The sequence below is a fragment of the Toxorhynchites rutilus genome, chromosome 2 (assembly GCF_029784135.1).
Source record: "Toxorhynchites rutilus septentrionalis strain SRP chromosome 2, ASM2978413v1, whole genome shotgun sequence".
NCBI lineage: Eukaryota > Metazoa > Arthropoda > Insecta > Diptera > Culicidae > Toxorhynchites > Toxorhynchites rutilus.
The window spans coordinates 208,544,235-208,549,783 of record NC_073745.1 but is presented as its reverse complement, the minus strand read 5'-3'; the positions used below and the strand labels follow the sequence as shown (position 1 = coordinate 208,549,783).

Below are 5,549 nucleotides of genomic sequence, written 5' to 3'. Positions count from 1 at the left end.
TTGTCATAGCGTGATTTAAGTTCCTGAATAATCTCAGTATACGTCAATTCTTTGATGTTTTTCCCTGGGAAAAGCAATGTTATTTCAGAGTAAATTGCTGGACCACTGAGGGTACAAAACGTGGATCTTTTTTATTGTCATCTATCTGGTTAAACTCAAAAAAATCTTCAAACCTCTCTGCGTATTCTGTGAATTAATTACCCACCACATAAGGTTCAATCACTCCGACCAGATTGGTGGTTGTCATTTCGATGTTTATCGCGTCCAGTGCTTACCCTTACACCAGTTTAACTGAGTTAATATATCCAGGCTCTCACTAGTGTAGTTTTGCGATACTATATCCTCTGCTCAAACACCAACAATTCACTATGTTTCTCAATCTCTTATTTTTTTTTTCTAATGGCATACTCAACCAAATCGAATAGTGGTTCTCACTTCCCAAACTATTATACTACAACTTTGCGCCCTTGTACCACGTGGTGATTACTTATTCACCCTTATCATAGTTTTCGAACGAATAGGATACGTACGCAAATCCCATCTTTGTTTTCGTACGAGCCATTCGTCGTATTTTCAATTTACAGTCGTACTAGATCAAGTTATTGGTGTACTACATTATCGACATCGTTGACAGTCAGGAGGTGTTTACGTATCGAACGTGTTCAATTTATGATACAGAGTTATCTGAACGTTTGAGTTTATTTGTGTGGTTTTGATTTGTGCAGCTTAATAAAAACGAGATATAAAACTGGTAAGATTTCTTAATACATGTCCGGACGATTTGTACTCTGAATAATATGATTGTTCGAAATTGTTGAACGCAGATAATCTTACGCTAGAGGAATAAGATCCGGCTATTCTAAATTGCGGATTGCCGGCTATCATACTATCGGACATGCAACACGTGTGTATCCGCCCCATTCGACTAGTAAGCTATTGGCATTGAAAAAATCCCTGCTATGCAACCGCCGTCCGGTAGCAGTAGATGACTCTATGTGTAAAAGTTTGCAGCAAGGTTCCGTCGCAATTACGAGTTCAGCAACCGGAACCAACATGTTACTGTGAAAAACTTCATAAGTGCAGATGAACAACGACACCAAGATACAGCAAACGAGGAAGAGCCATAATGGGTGTCGGCAGGACATACCTCTCGCCTGGGCACAATCGAACTTTGTGGATTCGATGAAGATACTTCAATCAAGGTCTCGCCAATCGATTAGTCGCCGAATGCTCATAAAAAACAACGTTGAGAATGCAACTGATCCACCACAAATGCAACAACAGCACAAATCAACCCAACAGCCGCGTTATCCATCCCAACGTGAGCTTCAGTTCCATACCCAATCCATAATGCAGAACGCTTTACTCCGTAAAAAACTGCAGAATCAACGCAAGGCGCTTTGTGATCAGAACAGTCGAATTGCTGCCGCTACCGCTGTGATTAACAACGGTGAACCAAATACAGTTCGGCAGCAATTCGTACAATCGATGCGTCTAAACATGCAACGAAGTTTTTTGGTTCTTAGTTAAACTGCTAACCGGCCGGTGACAAATATCCTAATGGTACATATTTCTCTGCAAAGCCGACTGCAGGAGCAACTACTCTCCGTCACGCAAAAATTGTGTCAACAGAAACGTGGTCCCATGAGCGCTAGAACTCCTTAGGAAACATCGAATTCTACAGATCAATTCTTACATGTTACGAGAGAACTGGATTCTTACAATGCATTTACCAGTGCAGAAATGATTATATTTGCAACATTCAAATTTAGTTATGTTTTGTACTATATATTACCGTTCCTCATGATTGTATTTTTATGTGTTTGTGGTTTTTCTTAATAACGTGCTTCGTTCCATCATTGTTATATTTTTTATACAAGCGGAATTTCGATACAAATTCTCACTGTCTAATTTATATTCTGCAAAATTGCACCGATTGATTTGTCGTTAGGTTTTCCCTTCAAGTTTATTATTATAAGACGATTGTAAATTATAGAAACGAATGTTAATTTTTTTTCGCTTTGTTATACATATCTTCGTTCGACAGTCTTTCGCTGAGCGCTTCGAGGTAAGTTGCACATTTGGCGATCCTGCCACTTTTTTTAAAAAAAAAGAACCGAATGGAATCCTCCATGCGCAAGCTGATTTATTTTCTAATAAAAATGCCACGCTTATAGCAAGCGGATTGGGACAACCGCATCGCTCAATTATTCCGAAAGTGAAAAGCTGGAAGATGCGCTTTAATCGTTTCAAAACGACGCCTCTGTGAAAATGCAAAGCTGAAAATATTCTGCAATCGTTTAAAACGACGCCATTATGAAAATGCAAAAAAAAACTGAATCTGTTGCCAATAGCCAATATCGTTACAAAACGAATCCGTTGCTAAAATGAAAATCTGCTGCAATTGTTTCAAAACGATGCCATTGAAAAAATGCAAAACTGCAAGTTTGAGCGAACTGTTTCATACCGCTTTAATATCACTGCAATACGACAGCAAAAGTGGATTGTTTTTGCACTTTATAAAATAGCTAAATGCTATTCTTGAATTGCCTAGCAACAAAATGCCTTAATTATCGAAAGCTCCACATACAGCCTTTCTAAAGGAAAGCTGGTGCCCCAGTGTTTCACAACTAATACTGTCTGCTGCATATTGCAGGTCAAAATCAAGGGGTTGCTACGACGGCCGCCTTATAGCCCACATAGAAAATCATGAACATAGAAATCATAACCTAAAATTAAACAAAATGTGCTTCGTGACATCCTGCTGCAGTATTTTATTCGCAAATCGCAAAATAAAGCGTCCGGATGGGTATCCAAATATCCGAAAACTATACAACGTAATCATTGGCTACAGGCCATTGCAAATCCTGAGCATATTTGCATCAATATTGACTCCAAACAATAAACAATGTGCGAGTCCTAGCTTTATGCTGTCTACGCTCAAATTGTGTTGGTTGGGATAGTGTTGCCAAGGCCCTGGTCAAAATAATTAATTTCTACAACAGCATTTCCGAAAGACTCGGACCATAGCAAACGGCAGAAAGTTTGGTTGAAAGACCATGAAGATCGACGATGAAACGACGCGAAAGGCAAAGCCGGTTTTATAACAAAAACTAAAACTAAACTAAAAATCAATTGGACTAATCTAGAGGAAATTTCAGTCTACCAGCAACATAAAATCCATCATTTCTGAAAACATAAGTACGGCGAACGCGCTTCCAAGGTGCAACAACATTTTCCATCAGAATTTGCTGTGTTCCATCGTTCATTTATCCTTCATCCAGAACCCGCAAACAAACAAACATACTGCAGTCGAATAGAACAAATTATACAACGGGCCACAAAGCGCTTCGATGTGGAATCCTAAAGCGAAGGAAATATAATTAACAATATAATTAACGAAAAACTCAGGACCCTCATTGACCATCTTTGTGTTGTTACAGAATAGCTACGTCCACGCAACATATAAATTACCCAACAATGATCATTCAACTGTCTCCGCTGTCCGGTGGTCCAACTGGATAATGGAAGAACAGATAGAATACTCTTACGCCTAAATGGCTACTGTGTGAATGTACCATATGTAATGGTATAGAAGGAATACTGGCGAATGGCAACTGTGTAATGTGCTAATTATAGATATATGATAACCATGTGACATGTACACGATTAAAAATTCGGCTCTGTTACAGCTTAAATGTTAGTGAGCCTTAAATAAATAAATGGGATAAAAAAAAAATTAACGAAAAAGTTTTTATTGCACTACCAATAATCCGTTGAAATTTCATCAATTTGGAAGTAGCAAAAGCCACCTACACTATCGAATCCGCAAATCCCTTAGATTTTCTCATCGATACTCGAGATGATGCCAATGTCATCGGCTGCAGCGATCGTATGCTCATGAAATGAAATTATTTCGTGAAGCTCTAGGTCACCACATTCCATGCTGCCCCAGAAGGTAATATATTGCTGTTAGGCCAGTCTACTGCATATCAGAACGCATATTATAACGGTGACGAAAGCTCCCCTCTTTGGATGAATTACATGTTTGCCAAAGGCAAGTCTTCTGATTATGCAGTTATCGTTCCGTGTCAATCACTCTATAGAGGATATTCCGTCATTGAAAAGCGGAAACTTGATTCTTCACAGAGCAATAAAATGAAAAATAACGCAGGTGGATAGAGTGTATCATTTGGAAAAAGCATCACGTGCCCGATGACCGAAAAATCAATCCGTAAATTTGTAGCATTCAAGGCAGTGGAAGACTCCAATCGTGGAAAAAGGCTATAGCGGTTTCCAGTACGTACGTTCGGTTGACCAGTGAATATTATGTATTATGGATCATCAATCTCTAATAAGCCTGAAACGAAACAATTGATTAGCGTGATTTATAGCATACATATTTTTGATTCGGTGCTCTCGTGGAAGAAATTCATTTGTTTATAATTTGCTGCATAACAAACTGTGGACGTCATAGTGTTTGTTTCATTTCACTTCGTTCCTTGTTATTTACTCACAAAAGTCAAAAGAAAAAGCACAAACACCAAGTAATCAAGTAGAAGGTTAATCCATCCCCCAAAAACGCTCATCGGTCATTAAAAAAAATAAAAGCTACTTTTAGCTTAGTGCTACTTGAAGCTAATTTTCATCCATGAATGTAACATAGCAGGTCTTTGCAATATTCGCTAGAGCTTGGTGAGAGAAGCTTTCTGGAGTCCCGTTCTAAATTGTATTCATCTTTAGATAATATTCTTATCGAATTGCAATAACTTTCAATTTTTATATTTTTTTTAACTCTTTCTTTTTTTTTGGAGAGAGGGGAAGATGTGTGGCATATGAAACGCTAATGCGAATAGAGCTTAATAATGTTAGTACCATCATCCACCGTAGCAAGCGCAACTGTACAGAGCCGTCGTACCATCAACGCTCTGAAGCACACACGAGCCGAACATATCTTCGTTCGACAGTCTTTCGCTGAGCGCTTCGAGGTAAGTTGCACAGTAATATGATCGCATTCCAAGATCAACTAACCTATTTATTAATTCGTAGGGTCGATATTTCTTCAGAATATGATTTGACACTTGAAAGTGTCAAGTCCGATGAGAAAATACGAACGCTAGGAAATATCCAACCTTATAGGTAAACCTGAACACTTTGAATGAAATATAAATTGTATCCCATAACATATTTTAATATTCCTCCAATAAAATATTCATGACTATTCGAATTAAAATAATGTGTAGTAAACAATACGTTCACTGAAATTTCTTTATTACCCTACAAACATGAAATTATTTTTCGCGACCATTGCTGAAATTCATGAGCTTGCTCGATCTTCGTCCAGCAGCCAGTTCGAACATCTCTTTGAATAAGTTGATTTATTAATCAACTTTTTTAGAAAAATTTGTAGCTTCTCGTTTTGTCAACCAGAAAACAACTGATAGCATCCATTCAATAATAATGATCAACACTGGACATCCTGATGTATCCATGTTAGGTCTTCTATAATCTTGATTATATCATGTACGGCCGCTTCCTTCTTAGTTCCA

General features: G+C 38.1%; 1 long non-coding RNA gene across 1 annotated transcript; it reads left to right on the top strand.

Moving 5' to 3' along the window:
* The first annotated feature begins 625 nt into the window (after positions 1–625).
* LOC129768554 (uncharacterized) lies at positions 626–5,197 on the top strand. The gene is made up of 3 exons (XR_008741689.1): positions 626–751; positions 825–4,988; positions 5,050–5,197. It is a non-coding gene; the product is annotated as an uncharacterized LOC129768554 (long non-coding RNA).
* The last annotated feature ends 352 nt before the right edge of the window (positions 5,198–5,549 follow it).